This window comes from Lactuca sativa, chromosome 5, assembly GCF_002870075.4.
Source record: "Lactuca sativa cultivar Salinas chromosome 5, Lsat_Salinas_v11, whole genome shotgun sequence".
Lineage (NCBI taxonomy): Eukaryota > Viridiplantae > Streptophyta > Magnoliopsida > Asterales > Asteraceae > Lactuca > Lactuca sativa.
The window spans coordinates 329,612,629-329,637,447 of record NC_056627.2 but is presented as its reverse complement, the minus strand read 5'-3'; the positions used below and the strand labels follow the sequence as shown (position 1 = coordinate 329,637,447).

Here is a 24,819-nt window from a genome sequence, read left to right as displayed (position 1 = left end):
AAATTGAAATATTATATAAAAATCCCTATAATAAAATTGAGACATTATACAAAATAAAAATGATTGTGTAATTATATAAAATAAACTTGATTATGTAAGTATACAAAATAAAATTGAGATATTATAAATTATAAAATATTTAATATTTGAAGGTATAAATTAAAATTTTAGTATATCCTAAAGGGTTATAAATAAAATTTTTAATAAATTCGTATATTCTTAGTCAAAGTCAAAATTTAATACGTAATAATGATGTAAGTTCCATCAAATTGATTTGGGTTTACTTAAAGTCAAAGTGGTTTTAAATCAGGTATCTTTAAGATTCGTCTTAAAAACCATGAAGAAGTAGAATCGTTAGTTGGATACGCGAAATAAGGAAATAAAATATGTTACCGTTGCCACATAAACCGCCTTTAGAAACCTACATATATCAGTAATCAATCTGCACTCCCTTCGATCGTTCTTCTCCAACAGCATTAGCAAGCTACCCATGATATGTCTCTTCAAGTACCCATGTATGTCTGTATTTTGCATCTTTTAATTTTCTCTTCTGTCGATTGTCTTGTTCTTGATTCTTCTTTGACAGAGGGTTTTCATTTTGAAAGGCTAACAGTTTCTTATACAGTTTTTTCCTACTTGAAAATTGGGGGTTTTTCTACTTCTTGGTTATCGATCAGTTTCTTGTTTTTCATCATGTTCTTTATTTTATGCATAGATAATCTTTAGAATCTTTTGGTTTTGTTTCTTTGAAATAGTTTTTGATAGTCGATTGATCCTGCTCTTTAATCTTCTTAAGTTCATTGTTTGGGTTTCTTTGTCAATCATTAAGAACAAGAAGATAGAATGAATCATAATAAATTTTTTGGGGGTTTTCCCCTTCTATCGTAGGGAGGGTTTGATGAATATTTCTGAAAATAGTTGAGAGATGTGTCTTGTTTCGTAATGCTTTGTTAGATGGGTTATCTGTTCCATATAAATATATTATTTTTTGAATTTGTTCATCTACAAACGTGTTTTCTTTCTGGGTTTCTCTAGATGAGCAATTCCAAGTTATTTTTATGTGCTTAATAAAGGGATATCACATATATAACAGTTATTTTTCTTCGATGATATAGGTTCAGTGATTATCTCCACTAACCTGTTTATTTTGTGGATATTATATATACCTTACAGGAGACAGATTGGAGGCTGACTAATGATGATGATTTTGAAGTATCTTTGTTTCCATATTGGTCTTTATGTGCATGTTTTCTCTCTTTTATTGCAGTGTAATGATTCTGTTCTTGAAATCTGAGATTATTAACAACCTTTTGATTGTGAATCTTAAGATCATCTCATTCAGTCATATTTCTTCTCTATTTTTACATGTTTCAGATCTAGATTATCTGTTTATAACAGTACTAGTGTAATGATGTCTAAATTATTAACTACTGATTTGAACTTAAGTTCACTTTCTTTTCCCTTATTATGCAAGCTTTTGTTTTGGTCACCTTTTTATAGTTTCCAGTTAAATGTTTTTCCTTTTCAAGTTCTTTCTGTGTTGCTCATATATGTTTGTAGACTATTTTCATGTGTTTAGGTTATTAATTATCTTTGTTTTGTTGGCTAAGCTTTTAATGTATTCTGTTGTTGTTTAAAAGATAAAGGGACATCAGTGTCACTTGTAGTTTTTACTAGTTTCCAGTTAAATGCTTATATGAATCATGAGTAGTGTGGTCAGGAATTTCTTTCTTTGATGCTATGTTTTTTTTCCAACTGTTTGTGTGTTCTACACTATTTAATTAGTACCATATTCATGCTATGGAATGTATATTTAGTTTCTTTTTGACTTAATGGATTAAGCACTTAATCTGGAGAGCTATATATGACTGTTTCTATTTTGAATCTTATGATGACGAAATGTTTTTTACTCATATTTAGTTCTCATCAAGTCTTCATTCAGACCCTCGATTCATAGCAGTGTGTGTAGATTGTTAGCATTTTGAATTTTAATATTAAGAGCATCTCATTCTTTTTCTACAGTTCCTATGGTGGCAACAAATGCATGTATGGATCTAAAGATTCAATTCTTGTCTGGTTTTTTTTTTTTCATTATGAATCTTAATAACTTGTAATTTATTTATTATAATACAGGTGTGCTATATATAGTGGAGGAAAATACTGAAAGTCAGCTCTTGTCAACCAATGTTTGGTTTGTTGTAAATTGCAGTTTGTCTGGTTTGTCCATTTTTATTCATATATTCATGTGCATTCTATTTTATGGGTTTTCCATTTATTTCCAGTAAAATTAATCTTCTTTGAAGGGTTTTGATTTTTGAATGTCAGAGGTTCCTTATATAATTCTTTCCAACTTGAAAATTAAGGTCATTGAGTTTCTTGGTTATTGGGTTCTTTTTTTTCATCATGTTCTTCATTTTATACAGAGATAATCTTTTATTTTTTATTTGTCATTGTTTCTGATAGTCGAGTGATCCTGCTCTTTTCCTTTAAAGTTTATTGTTTGTGTTTCTTGGTCAATCATTAAGAACAAAGAAGATACAAAATGAAGCATAGTGAAATTTTGGGGGCTTTTATATATCCTTCTAACTTTTTGGGGTCAATTTCATTTTTTGTGTAGTTTCATTTAACTATCAGAATTCAGACATGGTTTGATACAGGATAACTAATGATGATGCTTTTGAAGCATCTTCTTTTCTATAAGGGTCTTTATGTGCTTCCTTTTTTTTTTTTAATTTGGTGAGATGTTTTCTCAATGTGGATATTCCATTCAAGTAGGTGTCTGATTTCAGCTCTTTCTTTCTCTCTTTTATTGCAATGCAATGATCCTGTTCTTGGAATCTAACATCCTCTCATCTTTTTTTATATACTTGCTATGATGACACCAAATATACATCTGTTTACTTAGATTCAATTCTTTTCAATTCTTGCATGCTGGTAAATTACAATTGAGTTAGGTTGTCCTTTCTTATTAGTAAGTAACCTTTTGATTTGACCTTAAATTCACTTGTTTTCCCTTCTTTTTTGGGTCTCTTTATAAGCTTTTATGTGCTCACCTTTTTTTTTTTTTTGGCAGTTGCTATAGAGGCCCCCACCCAAAGTCCATGGATGTTTACTCGGAATCCATTCCTGTGATGGTGGTAAATTGCAATTAATTAAGCTTGATTCTTCTTTGACAGATTTTTTCCGAGGGTTTTCATTTTGAAAGGCTAACAGGTTCTTATACAGTTTTTTCCTACTTGAAAATTGGGGTTTTTCCACTTCTTGGTTATCGATCAGTTTCTTGTTTTTCATCATGTTATGCATAGATAATCTTTAGAATCTTTTGGTTTTGTTTATTTGAAATAGTTTTTGATAGTCGATTGATCCTGCTCTTTAATCTTCTTAAGTTCATTGTTTGGGTTTCTTGGTCAATCATTAAGAACAAGAAGATAGAATGAATCAGAATAAATTTTTTGGGGGTTTTCCCCTTCTATCGTAGGGAGGGTTTGATGAATATTTCTGAAAATAGTTGAGAGATGTGTCTTGTTTCGTAATGCTTTGTTAGATGGCTTATCTGTCCCATATAAATATATTATTTTTTGAATTTATTCATCTACAAGCGTGTTTTCTTCATGGGTTTCTCTAGATGAGCAATTCCAAGTTATTTTTATGTGCTTTGTTGTAGGAGTAGAAATAAAGGGATATCACATATATAACAGTTATTTTTCTTCAATGATATAGGTTCAGTGATTATCTCCACTAATTAACCTGTTTATTTTGTGGATATTATATATATACCTTACAGGATTGAAGTATCTTTGTTTCCATTTTGGTCTTTATGTGCATGTTTTCTCTCTTTTGTTGCAGTGTAAAGATTCTGTTCTTGAAATCTGAGATTATTAACAACCTTTTGATTGTGAATCTTAAGATCATCTCATTCAGTCATATTTCTTCTCTATTTTTACATGTTTCAGATCTAGATTATCTGTTTATAACAGTGTAATGAAGTCTAAGTTATTCACTACTGATTTGAACTTAAGTTCACTTTCTTTTCCCTTATTATGCAAGCTTTTGTGTGGTCACCTTTTTATAGTTTCCAGTTAAATGTTTTTCCTTTCCGAGTTCTTTCTGTGTTGCTCATATATGTTTGTAGACTATTTTCACGTGTTTAGGTTATTAATTATCTTTATTTTGTTGGCTAAGCTTTTAATGTATTCTGTTGTTGTTTAAAAGATAAAGGGACATCAGTGTCACTATTTAGTACCATATTCATGCTATGGAATGTATATTTAGTGTTTCTTTTTGGCTTAATGGGCTAAGCACTTAATCTGGAGAGCTATATATGATTGTTTGTTTTTTAGTTTAATCTGGACAGAATGACTTAACTGATAAAGCCAAGAAAACCTAACTTAATATATTAAGACACTAACACTATACATATTTATATTTTGTTAAAATGTTGAATATGTATTCGTTTTTTAAAAATTGAGGGTGATATTTTCATTTAAAATATTAGCATGAGATTGATAAGCTTAGGCATGGTGGTGATATTGAAGTGTCTTTATGGTGGTTTAATTATATAGGTAAGTTATTTGCGACTTCTCTTCCATTATTAACCTTTTTATTTTGAATCTTATGATGACTAAATGTTTTTTACTCATATTTAGTTCTCATCAAGTCTTCATTCAGAATTAAGCAGTGTAGATTGTTAGCCTTTTGAATTTTAATATTAAGAGCATCTCATTCTTTTTCTACAGTTCCTATGGTGGCAACAAATGCATGTATGGATCCAAAGATTCAATTCTTGTCTGGGGTTTTTTTCATTATGAATCTTAATAACTTGTAACTTATTTATTATAATACAGGTGTGCTATATATAGTGGAGGAAAATACTGAAAGTCAGCTCTTGTCAACTGCAGTTTGTCTGGTTTGTCCATTCTTATTCATTTCTATTTTATGGGTTTTCCATTTATTTCCAGTAAAATTAATCTTCTTTAAATGGATTACCTATTTCATGTTAATATATTTTCATCTGCTTATTAATGACCTTTTGGATCTGTTCATTAGGAAGCAAGCCCAAGAAATGTCTATTCAACTCATGTCTTTGTTTATCATATGTTGTTTTTTCATCTGTCACTTGTCTTGTTCTTGATTCTTCTTTGATGGGTTTTGATTTTTGAATGTCAGAGGTTCCTTTTTTGCTTTTCCTTAACAAGGGAGTATTTTAGATGGTTCAAATTTTATGGTGAAATCGAGATTATTTACCTTTTGTGCGGATCCTAATTAAGATAGTTTCATTGTTTTTTTACAGTTGCTATGGGGGCACCAATTACACATATGTTTATTCAAGTTTAGTTCTTCACTTCTTATATAGTCATCATATCTATTTATAGCAATGTTATGAACTTTCTTCATTTTTTGCACTTGGAATTTCGATTATTGAAACTTTCATATTTTTTTTTTTTTTTTTGCAGTTGCTATAGAGGCCCCATTCCTGTGATGCTGGTAAATTGCAATTAATTAAGCTTGTTTGCCTTTCCTTATTCACCTTCATATTCATACTCCTAGGCATATTCACAACATTCTGTGCTTGAAATCTATATCATCAACCTTTTGTTTGTGAATCTAAAGATTGATTATGCTCTTGTCAACTCTTGCACAGTGGTAAATTTCATTTTAGCTGGTTTGTCTTTTCTTTTTTCACCTGATCTTTTTTTCATATCTCTAGGCATCCTATCTATTTATTCATTGCAGACTACTAGTGAACTTCCATCATCATCATCATCATGTTCTTGAAATCTTCATTGTTAAACTTTTAATTTTGAATCTGAGCTTTTTATTACAATATTACTATTGTAGCACTTACTTAATTAATGCACACATATTTACTCTGATTTGGTTCTTGTCAACTCATACATGATGTTAAATTGCAACTGAGATATCCATTAAATCCATGTAAAATGACTATTTTGCCCACATTTTTGTATTTTTACTAATTCTTCTGTACATGAACTTACAACAATGAACTTTGAATTGAATGATCCAGACTTCCATTTTTTACTTCTCATGAACTGTATCGTATTTCTTATTAGGAATCAACTTGATTGATGCTCATATTTGCAGGAAGGACATTATGTTCAAAACAACTCGACTAATAGCCTGAATATGATGTCCCTCTTGTAGACTATTTTCATGTGTTTAGGTACCACTTTCAGGTATATATTATTCATCTTTTTATTTTGTTGGCTAAACTTTTAATTAATGTATGTATTCTGTTGTGGTTTGAAAGATAAAGGGATATATCAGTGTCACTTATATGAGTTTTATTTCTGTTCATAAATATTAATTCTCTGATTTGTAGTTTTTACTGTAATGAGGAAAAGTTCAACTCTGTCTAATTGTTCTGGTTTTCCTCGATGAGAAATGAAGGAGCTTTTTACATTGTTTAATTAAAAATGATATCATTAACCTTTTCCTTTTGATATTAATATTAAGATCATCTCATCTTTTTTCTACAGTTGTGATGATGCATGGTGACACAAAATGCATGTATGTTTACTCACTCAGATTCAGTTCTTGTCAACTCCTGTATGTTGCTAAGTTGCAATCTAGAGGGAAATTGTCAGAAAAGTCCCAATATTTTCGGAAAAGTTACACTTTAGTCCCAATTTATTTTTTTTGAACAGACAAGTCCCAGTTAGTTGATTTTACATGGTAATATGTCATTTCCTGTTAAAAGAAAAAAAGGACTTTTTTGTTAATTTGAGCCAAAATGAAATAATCGGGGCTTTTATGTTAAAAAAAATTGGGACTTAACCGTAACTTTTCCGTAAATATTGAGACTTTTCTAACAATTTCCCTCTAGATTATTAATCTTTTTGTTTATGAATCATAAGATCATATTAATGTCAAAATTTTCTACTCATATTTAGTTATTTGAAGCTATGGATATGGTGATTTTTCTGATGCTCTCTCTGTATGTGGATATATACCTTACAGGAGACAGATGGGAGTCTGACTAAATCTAATGAATTTAAAGCATCTTCTTTTCTATAATGGTCTTAATGTGTTTTGCTTTTTTGGGTTTCTGGCTGAAAGTTGTGGAGCACAAGCACAAGCATGAGACTTCTCCTTCCATTATGGTGAGATATTTTCTCAGTGTGGATGTGTCTGATTTCAGCTCTCTCTCTCTTTCTCTCTTTTATTGCAGTGTACTGATTCTGTTATTGAATCATAAGATCATCTGAGCTTTTTATATAGTTGCTATGATGACTAAATGCAGCTATGTTTTACTCATATTTACTTCTCATCAACTCTCTATTCAGACACTCGGTTCATAGCAGTGTCTGTAGATTATTCAAATTTTAGTTTTGAATCTTAAAATAGGTGGAAAAAGAAATATTAAATTAGGATTAGAACTTAAAAATTAATGTCTTCCAAAGTTAGAAGCTTTTTTTTTGTCTTCCGGAAAAAGATGTCAAAAAGACCTTTTTATATATCCTTTGTCTTCTGAAAAGCAAACAGTCTTTTTCACAAATGTCTTTCCTCCCGTAGACATAAGAGGTCAAAAAGAGCTTTTGTCAAAAAACAAACACCACTTTAGATTATATCAGCCTTTTAGTTTTGAATCTTAGAATCATCTTATTCTTGTTCTACAGTAACTATGGTGGCAACAAATGCATGTTTGTCCTTTCTTATTCACCTATTTTTCTTTCCATCATCTTCAGATGCCTGGGGTCTTTTTCTTTAGTTCATGACTTTTTTTCCCCCCATTATTAACCTTTGTCCCATTTCTTTCACACATGTTTATCCTTGATTTTCTTTTAAATTAGTTTGTTTGTGTCTCATGTCAAGAGAGAGAGAGGGCTTATTTGAATGGCTTTACTATCCTATGTTAGTATATGTAATGAACTTTTACCATTCTATATAACTGAGAATAAATTTATGAAAACTTAATTGATTATGAATCTTAAGATCATCTCATCTTTTTTCTGTTGTTGATATGGTGGTGCCAAATGTTTTATTCATAGTTTTTCTCTGGTTGTGGAATTAGCAATATCCCTCTTCTTTTAACCTAAATCAGTTATTTGTATGATCTCAGAGGAATCGACTACAGATTGTTAATATTGTTCATTTTACTCTGTTTGTGTGTATGTGTGTATTTCTGCTTATACTCTATGGATCAGGAACTGTATGTTACTTGATTATATGAAATATGAATATAATGGTGTTTTTGTGAATGATGATTTGTGGGTTTACTCAAAGTGTGTATAAGGAGGTGCTTTAATGACTCCTGAAAGTCATGCTTTTAGCCCATTGCCTGATTGGTATGTTGATTTCAAGAATCTGTCTTTTTGTTTTAACTTTTTTTCTCTAATAGGTTGTTTCTAAGCTCTCATGAAGAATAATTTGATAGGAGCAACACAACTGGGGAGCACATACATGTTATTATGTATATAGCAAAAATGCAAGGTTGAGAGGTATTGATGTTTTTAATTATAAGAAATTTCTTTTGAATGCTAGTGTTTGATTTGAGTGATGTTTATATTTGTGGTTCAAGGTTTGGTTTGGGAATATCCCTCAATAGTTGGATTTGTAGGTAGGTAGACTTTATTGTCTTTTTTGTCCCACAAAATGATAAAGTTTTAACATCAAGATAAGTTTTCCCATATTTTAAAAACATTATTTTACCTCTTTTTTTACTATTAAAGTTTTTGATATCCATATCTGGTATTCCATCTTCATATGAATTTCTCAGTATAAAGGAATGTCTATACTTTTTAAAATGTAATTTTTTTAAAACTTAAAAGTCTTGACAAAACTACTATAGGTGGTAAGTTTCATGGTGAAAACTGTTTCTTCTTTTGTTTCTTGTTATACAACCTTAATTAATGTGGTGTGGTTTAGGTTGTTTGCTCTTTCCTCTTCCTTTTGATTTTTAACCTTTCTATTAAGATCATATCACCTCGTTTTTAATAGTTTCTATGATGACTAAATGCATGTATGTTCTACTCATATTTAGTCTTCTCATCAACTCTTTATTCAGACACTCGATTCATAGCAGTGTATAGATTATTATATTAAACTTTTGATTTTTAAGCTTAACGTGAATGAATGGTGGAAAATTGCAATTGAGATAGATGGTCTGTCCTTTTTTATTCACCTACTTCTCTTCCATCCAATTGAGATGCTTGGGGTGTTTTTCTTTATTTAATGAAAATTTCCATTATTAACCTTTTCATTATGAATCTTAATAACATCTAATTTATTTATACAGAGTCTATAGTGGAGGAAAACACACATATATGCTCACTGAAAGTCAGTTCTTGTCAACTGATGCTTGCTGGTATAAATTGCAGTTTGTCTGGTTTGTCCATTCTTATTTACCTCTATTTTATAGATTTTACATTTTTTTTTCCTTCAAATTAATCTTCTTTAAACGGTTTATGATCTAACCCCATATTAATATATCTTCATTTGCTAAATAACCTTTTAGATTTGTTGATGAGTAAGCAAGCCCAAAAAATGTGTCTTCAACCCATGTCTATGTATTTCATATAAGGCTTTTTGCTTTTAAAAATCTATCATATTTTTCAACATGAAGGCATTTTCTTTTGAAAAATCAAACCAAACATGACATCATATCTTCATTTTTTACATAATAAGCACACTTCCCTTTAAAAACTCAACCCATTTATAGCATTGCACTTTTTAGTTTTATTTGTGTTAAAACGTTGCAACTCTCGATGCATTTTACTTTGAAAAATATTCATCTTTTTCTATGGTTGCTATACCAAATGTACATCATCTGTTTACTTAGATTCAGTTCTTGTCAACTCTTGCATACTGGTAAATTACAATTCAGTTCTTGGATTTTAAGATTATAATTAATTAACCTGTTGATTGTGAATCTTAAGTTCACTTTGTTTTCCCTTCTTTTTCGTGTCTCTCTATAAGGTTTTACGTGCTCACCTATTTATAGTTTTTACTAGTTTCCAGTTTATTATTTTCCCTTTTTGAGTTCTTTCCATGACCTTTTTTATGTTGTTATACATGAGCTATGCAGTAATATATTATTTGCCTTCTTATCTGGAGATGGAAATTGTTCACTTCTCTTGAATGTGTATCATTTTTCTTGAAATCTTGATTGTTAAACTTTTAATTATGAATGCTAAGATCATTTGTGCTTTTTTCTTTAATTCATATTGTACTGCTTAATGCATGTGGATTTTTTTCTTGTCGATTCATAAATGGTGTTAAATTGCAATTGAGATAGTTTGTTGTTTCTTATTCGCCCACTCTATTCATTTTACTACCATCCTATCTATGAAGCAGTGCAATGAACTTTTATCATTTTGCATTTAGGAATTTATATTAATAACCTTCTAGTTAGTGTTTGATAACATCTCATTGTTTTTCAAACAATATATATATATTTTTTCAGTCCAATTGATTATGAAGCTTGATAACAACTCATCGTTTTTCTGTGGTTATAAATTATTAACCTTTTGATTATGAAGCATGTATGTTTACTCATGTTGAGTTCTTGTTAAATCTTGCATTGTGTTATCCTATCTATTCCATATTAATATATTTATTTTGATTGAATACAGTGTTTATGGTGGTTTAGGTTATTTGCTCTTTCCTCTTACTTTTGATCATTGATAATAACTGATACTGAGTTTCTGCTATATTCTGTTTTGTGCTTGATAATTGTTGATTCCTCTTTAAAAATGTAATCTTTTCTTTGATGCTTCCATTTTAACCTTTCTATTATGAGTCTTAAGATCATATCACCTCGTTTTTATAACATCGTGCATTTTAGTTTTCTTTCTGTTACAACATTATAACTTTTTAAATTTAGCTTGTCAAGGCATTTTACTTTTAAAAATCTATCGTATTTTTCAAAATGAGTTATTTTATTTTGACAAACTACCAATTCTTTATGATGACATTTACTATACTTTTTTGGAAAGTGAGGGTAATAGGTCATTTATTCTCATTCAGAAAGAAACATGCTTTATCTATACAGTATTTTTCTCCATACAAACCATTTCACCCATTCAGCCACTTTACCATGTCTGTATTTTTTTTTAAAATTTATTTGGATTTTGTTTATTGTTGATAACAGTCTTTTGGTGAACATGGAGGTTGTTTAAGTTGCTGTAGAAGCAAATCCTAAAGAATGAACTTTTTCCTTTATTAGCTCTTTAATTTTGTTATGAATCTTAATACCACATCTTGTTTTTTTTGAAGGGTTTTTAATTTTTATTGGCAGAGGTTCCTTATATAATTCTTTCCTACTTGAAAATTAAGGTCATTGGGTTTCTTGTTTTTCATCATGTTCTTCATTTTATACATAGATAATCTTTTAATTTTTTGGTTTTATTTTATTGTAATATATTTAATAGTTGATTGATCCTACTTTCTATTCTTTTTAAGTTCATTGTTTGAGTTTCTTGGTCGATCATTTAGAATAAAGAAGATACAGAATGAAACATAGTGAGTTTTTTTTGGGGTCATGCAATTTCATTTTAACTATCAGAATTCAGATATGTGTATCATAGGGAGGGGGGTTTGATAAAGGGATATGGGTATCACTTATATAACATTTATTTTTCTTCAATGTGTTTCCTTTTTTAGGTTTCCAGTTGATAGATAGTTGGGGAGCATAAGCATGAGAGTTCTCTTCCATTTTGGTGAGATGTTTTCTCAATGTGGATATTCCCTTCAAGTAAGTGTCTGATTTCAGTTCTTTCTTTCTCTCTTTTATTGCAATGTAATGATTCTGTTCTTGGAATCTAAGATCCTCTCATATTTTTTCTGTAGTTTCTATGATGACACACCAAATGTACATCATCTGTTTACTTAGATTCAGTTCTTGTCAACTCTTGCATGCTGGTAAATTACAATTGAGTTAGGTTGTCCTTTCTTATTAGTAAGTAACCTTTTGATTTGACCTTAAGTTCACTTGTTTTCCCTTCTTTTTTCGGGTCTCTCTATAAAGATTTATGTGCTCACCTATTTATAGTTTTTACTAGTTTCCAGTTTATTATTTTCCCTTATTGAGTTCTTTCCATGACCTTTTTTATGTTGTTATACATGAGCTATGCAGTTGTATATTTGCAATTGTTCACTTCTCTTGAATGTGTACCAATTTTTTTTTTTTTTTTTTTTTTAAATATTGTATCATAATCGAGGACTTTCTTTTGCTTTTCCTTAACAATGGAGCATTTTAGATAGTTCAAATTTTGTGGTGAAATCTAGATTATTTACCTTTTGATTGTAAATCTAAAGATTGCTCATGCACAGATTATGTTCTTGTCAACTCTTGCACATTGGTGAATTTCATTTTAGCTGGTTTTCTCTTCTTTTCACCTGATCTTTTCATATCTATAGGCATCCTATCTATTTATTGCAGACTAGTGAACTTCCATCATTATGTTCTTGAAATCTTGATTGTTCAACTTTTAATTATGAATCGTAAGATCATCTGAGTTTTTTTTCTACAATTCCTATTGTAGCTCACTTAATGCACATATATTTACTCTGATTTGGTTCTTGTCAACTCATAAATGGTGTTAAATTGCAACTGAGATACCTGTTAAATCCATGTAAAATGACTATTTTGCCACATTTTTTTTTTATTTTTACTAATTCTTCTGTACATGAACTCATAACAATGAACTTTGAATCGACTGATCCAGACTTCCATTTATACTTCTCATGAACTGTATCGTATTTCTTATTAGGAATCAACTTTATTGATGTTAAATCAACTCTCTTAACGTTTGTTTTTTCTTATTTCAACATGTTTCATGTTTTGGTCTTTTCTATCTTGCTCATATTTGTTGGTTGAATCTTTCTAATCTCTAATAGTACCACTTTCAGGTATATATTTATTATTCATCTTTTTATTTTGTTGGCTAAGCTTTTAATTAATGTATTCTGTTGTGGTTTGAAAGATAAAGGGATATCATTGTCACTTCTATGAGTTTTACTTTCTATTCAAAAATATTAATTCTCTGATTTGTAGTTTTTACTAGTTTGCAGTTAAAGGGACTGGTTATATCAGTTAAATCGATTTACTTTCTTCGAAATCCTTTCATCTTTTTAATATTTTACTGTAATGAGGAAGTTCAACTCTGTTTATGACTTTCTTCTGGTTTTCCTTAACGGCAAATTAAGCAGCTTTTTATGTTGTTTATTTGTTTTATGAAGCATCCTAAAAATAAAAGTGTAGTGAGCTTTCAGCATTCTATATATAATTAAAAACTATATTATTTACCTTTTGATATTAATATTAAGATCATGTCATCTTTTTTCTACAGTTTTGATGGTGACACAAAATGCATATATGTTTACTCACTCAGATTCAGCTCTTGTCAACTCCTGTATGTTGCTAAATTGCAATCTAGATTATTAACCTTTTGATTATGAATCTTAAGATCGTATCAAAATTTTCTACTCATATTTAGTTATTTCAAGCTATGGATGGTGATTTTCTTCTCATATTTAGATTATTAACCTTTTTATAACGGTGTAATTAAGTTTCACGTTATACTACTTGAAATCTAAAATAATTAACCTTTTCATTCGAGTATAAGTTCATTTGTTTTTACCCTTCTTTTTCGGGTCCCTCTATAAGTTTTTTATGTTCTCACCTTTTTATAGTTTTTACTAGTTTCCACTTTATTTTTTTTCCCCTTTTGAGTTCTGTCAATGAGCTTTTTTATGTAGTTGCACATGAGCTATGCTGTAGTATATTTGCCTTCTTATTTGGAGATGGAAATTGTTCACTTCTCTTGAATGTGTACCAATTTTATTTTTTTAAACTCAATTATTTTTATGTTTTGACTTAATAAGCCTAATGGTTTAACTACTTAATCCGGACAGCTATATAGATGACTGTTTCTTTTTTAGTGTTTAATACCCAGACAGAATGAATCAACTTAACTTAATGTATTAAGACACTAACATTTTACATATCTGTCTTTTGTTACAATGTTGAATATCTATTAATTTGTCGGAAATTGAGGGTAAAATTGTCATTTAGTCTCATTTAGACAGTTTATTCAGTCTAAAAAGGAAACATGCCTTATGTATACAACATTTTATCCATACAAACTTCTCTACCCATTCTATGTCTACCTCTGTTAGCATGTTTATGTTGTTTATAAGTTACATGAAATTGATAAGCTTAGGCATGATGATGATATTGAAGTGTCTTTGTTTTTATACAGTCTTTATAGTTGCTATGATGACTAAATGCAGGTATGTTTTACTCATATTTCCTTCTCATCAACTCTCTATTCAGACACTCGGTTCATAGCTGTGTAGATTATTATATTAACCTTTTGATTTTTAATCTAAAGAGAATCTCATTCTTTTTCTACAGTTTCTATGGTGGCAACAGGTTTATGCATCCAAATATTCTGTTTTTGTTAACTTGTGTGTGGTGGTAAATTTGTAATTGAGATGGTTTATCCTTTCTTATTCACCTACTTCTCTTACATCGCCTTTAGATTTTCATTATGAATCTTAATTAATAAAATCTAATTTATTTATTATACAGGTGTGCTATATATAGTGGAGCAAAATACTGAAAGTTAGCTCTTCTCAACCGATGCTTAATTTGTGGTAAATTGCAGTTTGTGTCTGGTTTGTCCATTCTTATTTTATCCCATGTTAATATATTTTCATTTGCTTAATGATCTTAATTTTCATCTGTCTATTCAACTCGTGTCTTTGTTTATCATATTTTGTTTTTTCATCTGTCAATTGCCTTGTTCTTGATTCTTCTTTGATGGATCTTTTCATAGGATTTTGATTTTTGAATGGCAGATGTTCCCTTATATAATTCTTTCCTACTTGAAAATTAAGGTCATTGAGTTTCTTGTTTTTCATCATGTTCTGTTATTTTATACATAGAAGAATCTTTTAATATTTTGGTTTTATCTATTTGTAATTGTTTTTGATAGTCGAAATGTCTATCATAGTGAGGGTTTGATGATTTTATCGGTTTCTTGTTTTGATTTAAGTTATCTTAGCATTTTACTTTTAAAAATCTATCAATAATAGCATTATAGCCTCATTTTTTATTTATAATAAACATATTTCACTTTAAAAAATCAACCCATTTTTAGCATTGCACTTTTCAGTTTTATTTGTGTTAAAACATTGTAACTTTCAAATGTTCTCTTCTCAAGGCATTTTCATTCTGTAACAACATTATAACTTTTAAATTATATCTTATCTTGGCATTTTACTTTTAAAAATCTATCATACTTTTCATTATCAAGGCATTTTACTTTGAAGAATCAACCCATTTATAGCATCACACTTTTTTTTTTTGTTTTCTTTCTGGTACAACATTAAAACTTTCAAATGTTTTCTTAACAAAGCATTTCATTTTTTAAAATTTATCATATTTTTCAATATCAAGGCATTTTCTTTTGAAAAAAATAGCCAGTTATAACATTGTATTTTCATAATTTATAACATTTCCCTTAAAAAAATCATTCCTGTTATAGCATTGCACTGTTCAGTTTTATTTGTGTTAAAACATTGTAACTTCCAAGTATTTGCTTATCAAGGCATTTTACTATGAAAAATCTATCTTATTTTTCAACATGAAGGCATTTTATGTTGACAAATCTACTAATCAATTATAGCACTGTATTTTTAGTTTCCCTATAAAAAAGCACATTTACCTTTGAAAAATCAACCAAATTGTACCTATTAAAATTTCCTTAACAAGCCATTTTACTTTAAAAAATCCAAGCAAAAGTTTTATTTTCAATAATTATTGTTGTAAGCTCATTTTCTTTTGAAAAATCAACCCAATTGCAGTATTCACTTTTCTGTATGTTAGAGCATTTTAACTTTCAAAAAAGCTTCTTATCAAGGCATTCAACTTTTAAAAATCTACCAATTCTTTTTTATTACATTTACTTTTTTATTATCATGGTTTTGATGTATGTAATGTGTGTGTTCAGGGACTTGTTTTTTTGTCTAGATTATGTTTATTTAGATGAGCTATTTAGGTAGTATATTATATTCATGCTTTTATACTTTGTCTTCTTATGTGGAGATAGAAGTTAGGTTTTCTTGTCTGGAAACGAGTTTACTTTCTAAAAATGTAATCAAGAATTTCAACAACTCTATTGATAACAATCTTTTGGTGACAATGGTGCCTTTTTAGGTTGTTTCGGTATCATTAACTTTTCCCTTTCTATTTTACAGCTTTTACATTTATATATAAAATTAATATAATATCATTTGTTTGATAAAATTTTAGATTTATTCATCAATAAGTGTTTCTGTTTTGACAAGATGTTTTCACCATTATGTTCTTGAAATCTTGATTGTTAAACTTTTAATTATGAATCCTAAGATCATGTGAGATTTTTTGTTACAATATTAATCCTTAGTAGCACTTAATGCATGCATATTTGGTCGTGATGCCTTGGTTATTTCATGTCTCATGTGAAAAATGTTGTTTTTGATCATGATGTTACATGTTTCTTGATGTGATGAGAGATTTTAAAGCTCAAAAGTACATAATTTTCTATTGAAAGTATATCATTCAACAACATTGAGTCAACCTAATTGAGAATTATATATCTGATGCAGAATTGATACCACTGATCATAGCAAAGGCGAAAGAGACCATATCAACCTCTCCAAACTTTCCTTTTTAAAAAAAAAATAAAAAAATATAAGGACCCTTTTAAGCCCTTAATCTTATGCTAATTTTTATGGATCCTTGTTACTTACTGTAGGTTTAAACTCAGAGCAGGATGAGGATAATATGACTTTTAAAAGCCCAAAGCAGCTGGTTTGCTTTCATCCAAATTCTAAATTGCTTTCTTAATACATTAAAAAAACTCTCTTATATAATTATAAAAATATATTTAATGTCTTAGCTTATTTTTATAGCTCATTTTCACCTTAATGATCTTTTTTGATTGACTATTTTCATTTTCCAACCTCTAGTTTGCACTTTGTTTTCGAATATTGACCAAAAATGATTTTTCTTGCATATTTGATTGTTGTAGTTTCATTTTTTTTTTTAATATAAGTTAGCTGTTAAATCCATGTAGAATGACTATTTTGCACTAAGTGTATCCACAACAATGAACTTTGAAGCATAATTGGCACTAAGTGTATCCACATGTTTAATTGATTATGATGATTTTGAAATCATCTGGTCTTTTTTCTACAGCTGTTATGGTGGCACTAATTCATGGTTGAGCTTAACTTATTGTCAACTCTTCTTTGCATGGTTATTTTCTGTACACAAGTTATGCACTATTAATATATGATGTTTTTGATTAAGCAAGCTAGGAGGCATCCTGCATTTTTAGAGCAATCTAATGAACTTTCATCATTCTATGCTTCAACTTATTAACTTTCTCAAATCACAATGGAGCTGGTTTTTTTTTTTTCTACAGTTACATGGTGTTAAATTGCAATTGAGATAGTTTGTTGTTTCTTATTCACCCACTCTATTCAATTTACTACCATCCTTACCTATCAACTTTAATCATTTTTGTACTTAGAAATTTATATCAATAGCCTTATACTACTAAATTACAAATTTTGTCCCTATTATATATATATAACCACTTGTTTTTTTTACGCTTCATGCTGCCTAAAGTTAGCCATTAAATCCATGTTAAATGACTATTTTGTCACCATTTTAATATTTTTACTAATTCTGTACAAGAAGTCACAACAATGAACTTTGAAGCAAATGATTTTTACTTCTCATGAGGTGTGTAGTATTTACACTGTTTTTTTTTCCAACTATTTGTCTGTTGTACACTATTTAGTAGTATATTTCACAACAATGAACTTTGAAGCAAATTTTAGTTTGGGACTTTCTTCGTAAATTAGGGTAAAATTTTAGGACTTTTCTGGAGATTTCCCTTTCTTTGTGATTATTAATTCAGTAATGCTCAATGATCAAAATGATTGGTTTCATTTGTGCAGAAAGGGATTCCTATCCTATCCTCCAAAGCATGTGGAGAGGTATTGATGCTCCCCTCAGTTTTAATTATAAGAAATTTCTTTTGAATGGTAGTGTTTGATTTCAGTGATGTTTCTTATTTATGGTTCAAGGTTTGGTTTGGGAATATCCCTCAATAGTTGGATTTGTCATGAATTGTATTTGTAGGTGAACTTTATTGTCTTTTTTGTCCCACAAAATGATAAAGTTTTAACATCAAGATAAGTTTTCCCATATTTTAAAAACATTATTTTACCTCTTTTTTTACTATTAAAGTTTTTGATTTCCATATCTGGTATTCTATCTACATATGAGTTCCTCATATACTTATTAAAGTGTGTTTTTTTAACTCAAAAGTCTTGACAAAACTACTATGGCTGGTAAGTTTCATGGTGAAAACTGTTTCTTCTTTTGTTTCTTGTTATACAACCTTAATTAATGTGGTGTGGTTTAGGTTGTTTGCTCTTTCCTCTTCCTTTTGATTTTTAACCTTTCTATTAAGATCATATCACCTCGTTTTTTATAGTTTCTATGATGACTAAATGCATGTATGTTCTACTCATATTTAGTCTTCTCATCAACTCTTTATTCAGACACTCGATTCATAGCAGTGTATAGATTATTATATTAAACTTTTCATTTTTAATCTTAAGAGCATCTCGTGAATGAATGGTGGAAAATTGCAATTGAGATAGATGGTTTGTCCTTTTTTATTCACCTACATCTCTTCCATCCAATTGAGATGTTGGGGTCTTTTTCTTTATTTAATGAAAATTTCCATTATTAACCTTTTCATTATGAATCTTAATAACATCTAATTTATTTATACAGAGTCTATAGTGGAGGAAAACACACATATATGCTCACTGAAAGTCAGTTCTTGTCAACTTTTAGATTTGTTGATGAGTAAGCAAGCCCAAAAAATGTGTCTTCAACCCATGTCTATGTATTTCATATAAGGCTTTTTGCTTTTAAAAATCTATCATATTTTTCAACATGAAGGCATTTTCTTTTGAAAAATCAAACCAAACATGACATCATATCTTCATTTTTTACATAATAAGCACACTTCCCTTTAAAAACTCAACCCATTTATAGCATTGCACTTTTTAGTTTTATTTGTGTTAAAACGTTGCAACTCTCGATGCATTTTACTTTGAAAAATATTCATCTTTTTCTATGGTTGCTATACCAAATGTACATCATCTGTTTACTTAGATTCAGTTCTTGTCAACTCTTGCATACTGGTAAATTACAATTCAGTTCTTGGAATTTAAGATTATAAGTAACCTTTTGATTTGACCTTGTTTTCCCTTCTTTTTTCGGGTCTCTCTATAAAGTTTTATGTGCTCACATATTTAATAGTTTTTACTAGTTTCCAGTTTATTATTTTCCCTTTTTGAGTTCTTTCCATGACCTTGTTTATGTTGTTATACATGAGCTATGCAGTAATATATCTGCCTTCTTATCTGGAGATGGAAATTGTTCACTTCTCTTGAATGTGTATCATTTTTCTCGAAATCTTGATTGTTAAACTTTTAATTATGAATGCTAAGATCATTTGTGCTTTTTTCTTCAATGCATGTGGATTTTGTTCTTGTCGATTCATAAATGGTGTTAAATTGCAATTGAGATAGTTTGTTGTTTCTTATTCGCCCACTCTATTCATTTTACTACCATCCTATCTATGAAGCAGTGCAATGAACTTTTATCATTTTGCATTTAGGAATTTATATTAATAACCTTCTAGTTAGTGTTTGATAACATCTCATTGTTTTTCAAACAAATTTTTTTTTCAGTCCAATTGATTATGAAGCTTGATAACAACTCATCGTTTTTCTGTGGTTATAAATTATTAACCTTTTGATTATGAAGCATGTATGTTTACTCATGTTGAGTTCTTGTTAACTCTTGCACTGTGTTATCCTATCTATTCCATATTAATATATTTTCATTTGTTTAATAACCTTTTGGATTTGTTCATTAGGAAAGGTAGCCCATGTTTGTGTTCTTCAACCTTAGGAATCCTATCTGGTTATGTGGCTATGGTGGAACCTAATAATACATGCATTCATGTTTACTTTGATTTGGTTCTTTTCAACTCATTTGTGGTGCAAAATTGCAATTGAGATGTTTTTTTGGTTGTTTCTTATTCGTATTTTTCGCCCAATCTATGATAGCATTGCAAATGAATTTTTTCCATTTTGCACTTGAAATATATATTATTTCGTAACTCATCTTTATCTTTTATAATTATTTTTTTATAACTTTTATTATTATTATATAGTGGGTATCCTTAGCATGTTTATTACATTTTGCTTCTAGTTAATACATTTTACTTGTTTATCTGTTAAATGGGTTGTCATTATAGAGTTCTTAAGGGGGTAGTAGATGGGCAACTACATGATATTTTGATCTAGAAAATCATAGAAATAACTATTCTATTACTCGACTGTTTTCAAAGTGATACATTGGCATTTTACTTTTAAAAATCTATCGAATTTTTCATTATTAAGGCATTTTTTTTTGAAAAATCTATCGAATTTTTCATTATTAAGGCATTTTTTTTTTTGAAAAATCTACCTAGAAACAATAGCATTGTACTTTCTTTTTTATATAATAAGCATATTTCCCTGTAAAAAATGATCCCACTTGTATCATTGCACGTTACAGTTTTATTTGTGTTAAAAACATTGTAACTTTCAAGTATTTTCTTCTCTAAGGCATTTTATTTTGAAAATTATATCATTTTTTTCTTATCAAGGCATTTTACTTTGAAAATTCAACCAATTTATCTTTATGTACTTTGTTGTTGGGGTAGAAATTTAATAAGGGGATAAATGGGTATCACATTTATTTTTATCTCCATTAACTTGTCTATTTTGTGGATATATATACGGAAGAGAGGAGTTAGTTGGAGGTAGGTTTTGATTGTTAGAGAAGTCATTTCGTTGGGAGAGATCTGAATGATAGAAGTTGTAATGTAATTTTTTGTGTTGTAGATCTAGAGTAGAGCATATAAATATAAGAGTATTCACCTTTTGATTATAAATCTAAAGATTGCCTCATGCTCATATATTATTTTATTCCTGTCAACTCTTGCATGGTGGTAAATTAATTGCAAGTGAGCTGGATCTTTTTTCAACTCTTGGATGATGGTAAATTGTATCCTATCTATTTATAGAAATGTAATAAATTATGTTCTTGAATTAATTGTTAAACTTTTGATTATGAATCCTAAGATCATATGAACTCTTTCCTACAATTGCTATTGTGGCATCTAATGCATCTATAGTATATGTATACTCACATTCATTTCTATGCATGATGGTAAATAATGTAGTCAGGAATTTCTTTCTCTCCTTTTATGTTACTCATGTCTTCATACTTCGGCTTATTTTTCTCCTACCGTTTTTATTTTCCTACATAAGCAATGCAATTTAATAGTATGTATGTATATTCAGTATTTGCCTTCTTATTTGGAGATAATATAAGTTGTTTATATATCTCTTGTTAATGTTTTTTTGGTAATGAGGAAGTCTACCTCTTATAGTGACTTTCTTTTGGTTTTCCGTTTAATTTTTTGGTGAAGCAAAAAAAGCACTTGTAATGAACTTTCACCATTCTATGATTGAAAGAGTTCTTGTCAGATTAGTTAGTTTTCAACTATCACACATTTTCGTTAGTTGATTGATGATATTCACCAAAGTGCTAATTTACTTGTAATTTATTATAATTTTCTTTTTGGGTTTCTCTAGAAAAAACTTGTATTCCAATGCTTCCTATCTGTTTATAGCAGTGTAATGGAATCTAAATTATTAACTACTGATTTGAACTTAAGTTCACTTTTTTTTTCCCTCTAGTTTTTACTAGTTTTCAGTTAAATGTTTTTTCCTTTTTGAGTTCTGGTAAACTCATGTTTTTTTTTTACATGCAGGATTTTTTTGGTACTCCTAGTCATTATATCTATTTATAGCAATGTTATGAACTATCTTCATTTTGCAATTGAGCATTTATAGATTCTTAAACTTTCATCTTTTTTCTGCAGTTGCCACAGAGGCCCCAAAGTCCATGCATGTTTACTCAGATTCTACTCTTGTCAACTCTTGCATGCATCCTGCATATTTAAATCATTCTAATCAACTTTCACCATTCTGTGCTTCATATCTATATCATATTATCAACCTTTTAATTGTAAATCTAAACATATTGCCTCATGCACAGGTTAGGTTATCTTCTTGTCAACTCTTGCAATTGAGCTTTTTGTCTTTTTTTTTCCACCTATCTTTAGGCATCCGATCTGTTTATAAAAGACTAGTGAACTTTCACCGTTATGTTATTGAAACTTTTAATTTTGGATCATCCTATGAGTTTATCATTTTGCACTTAATGCATGTATATTTACTCTGATTTGGTTCTTGTCAACTCATACATGGTGTTTAAATTGATTTTACTAGCTAGCATCCTATGAGTTTATCATTTTGCACTTAAAATTTTATATTAGTAATATGTTACAAATTTAGTCCCTATTATATAACACTTGTATTCGGATATTGCCCAAAAATAAATTTTATCCTTGTGGTTCCATTTTCTGTTGGATTTGGACTTTACGCCCAAACTAAATCCATGTAAAATGACTAAATTGCCCACATTTTTTTTTTAAAATATATTTACTATTTCACAACAATGAACTTTGAAGTAAATGATCCAGACTTCCATTTTCACTTGTCATGAATCGTACCATATGTCTTATTAGGAATCAACTTTATTGATGCTATGCAAATGCAATGCTGAAAACGACTCGACTACTTGCCTGATATTTCCCTCTTGTAGACTATTTTCACATCACATGTTTAGTTTGGTTATTATTCACCCTTATTTTGTTGGCTAAGTTTTTAATTAATGTGATATGTATTCTGTTTTGGTTTGGAAGATAAACGGATAGATATCTGTGTCTTACTTCTGTTCATAAATATTATTTCTTTGATTTATAGTTTTTACTAGTTTTCAGTTAAATGGACTGGTTATATCTGTTATATGGAATGTATATTTAGTGTTTTTATATATTGTTGTATATTTCTCTTGTATGTGCATCGATTTTACTTTCTTCGAAATCCTTTCATCTTTTTAATATTATACTGTAATGAGGAAAAGTTCGACTCTGTTGATGAATTTCTTCTGGTTTTCATTAACGACAAATTAAGCAGCTTTTTACGTTGTTTATTTGTTTGGTGAAGCGTCCTAAAAATAAAAGTGTAGTGAGCTTTCACCATTCTATATATAATTAGAAACGATATTATTAACCTTTTGTACACAGATCCTAAGATAGTTACATTGTTTTCCTACAGAAGAAGGAAAGCTTAGTGAATTATCCGGATGTAAATGTCATTTATTTGTGTCTTCCTGTAATAAGGGTATCTTGGTCATAAGTCTTAGTATGTAAGTTTTATTCAAACAGTTAGAGTAGTATAACTGGATTTCTCCTAAGCAAGTTAGTTTTATGTCTATATTCAAACAGTAAGGGTATCTTGGTCATAAATGTTTACACAACACTTATGTCCTCTTGAATGACATAATTGTTGTGTAACATTTGACTTAATCCACTCATTCAGACGTATTTCTTCACTATTTTACTTGTTTCATTACACCATCATCTGCTCAAGTCATATTCCAAGGCATCCTATTAGTTTTTTATGTGTTTTTGTAGTTCTTCTTACTAGCTTTTTATTTAATTGATATTTTAGGGCTTAAAACTAAGTGTAGGGTCTAATGTTTGTTTTAATAAGAGGCTCTAGTGTAATTATGCTAATGAATCTGGACAACTATATAGCATTGTACATTCTTTTTTATATAATAAGCATATCTCCCTTTAGAAAATATTATCCCATTTGTAGCATTGTACTTTTCAGTTTTATTTGTGTTAAAAAACATTGTAACTTTCAAGTATTTTCTTCTCTAAGGCATTTTAATTTCAAAATCTATTATATATATTTTTCAATATGAAGGCATTTTATGTCTGACATATCTACCGGTTACAACACTGTATTTTCAGTTTTTCTATAAAAGGTACATTTCCCTTTGAAAAATCAACCAAACTATAGCATTGTACCTATTGAAATTTTCTTGACAAGGTATTTTACTTTGAAAAATCCAAGCTAAAATTTTCTTATCAATAATGTTTATTTTTGAAAAATCTGGCGATTAGAGCATTGTACTTTCATTATTGTTGTAATCTCATTTTCTTTTGAAACATCAACCCAATTATAGCATTTTCATTATTCAGTTTTCATTATGTTGGAGCATTTTTACTTTGAAATTTTTTTTATCAAGGCATTTACAATTTAAAAATCTACCAATTATTTTTTAATACAATTTCTTCATTCAATGATATAGGAACAATGATGTATACTTTTGTACTAGCGACTTTATATTAATAACAATTACAATTTTTTGTCCCTTATATAAACACTTACTTTTGGATATTGACCAAAAACGAATTATGTGGCATTTTTATATCCTTTTTTGGATTTGCTCTTAGTTGAATATCTTTATTCTCTGATGGTATGAGCTTTTGAGGTTAATCTCAGGACACTCTTCTCTCTTGTAGTCTATTTCATTAAGGAAATGCTATGGTCCAACTTTTAGGTTTTATTTTCTTGCATGAATCTTTTCATGTATTTTCTTTTGGGGTTACAAATAAAATATATCGCCTGTACTTATATATGCTAAAGGGATTGTTTCTTTTTTCCACTAATGAGCTTAATGGGTAAACTACTTAATTTGGACAACTATATCTGACTGTTTCCTTCTTGTAGCTTAATCTAGAA

The 24,819-nt window shown here is 29.1% G+C and overlaps 2 long non-coding RNA genes across 3 annotated transcripts; both read left to right on the top strand.

The window, feature by feature from the left end:
• The first annotated feature begins 352 nt into the window (after nucleotides 1–352).
• LOC111889583 (uncharacterized) lies at nucleotides 353–10,264 on the top strand. The gene is made up of 10 exons (XR_008223465.1): nucleotides 353–515; nucleotides 1,174–1,268; nucleotides 2,134–4,906; nucleotides 5,291–5,328; nucleotides 5,454–5,484; nucleotides 6,103–6,194; nucleotides 6,498–6,528; nucleotides 6,979–7,121; nucleotides 8,360–8,459; nucleotides 9,257–10,264. It is a non-coding gene; the product is annotated as an uncharacterized LOC111889583 (long non-coding RNA).
• A 1,151-nt stretch (nucleotides 10,265–11,415) lies between these two features.
• On the top strand, nucleotides 11,416–22,347 carry LOC128125974 (uncharacterized). 2 transcript variants are annotated; one of them, XR_008223464.1, is made up of 4 exons: nucleotides 11,416–11,713; nucleotides 11,809–14,619; nucleotides 16,615–18,015; nucleotides 22,041–22,347. It is a non-coding gene; the product is annotated as an uncharacterized LOC128125974 (long non-coding RNA). The 2 variants fall into 2 exon arrangements; XR_008223463.1 differs by lacking the exon at nucleotides 22,041–22,347 and having other exon boundaries at nucleotides 16,615–19,782.
• Nucleotides 22,348–24,819: the final 2,472 nt, after the last annotated feature.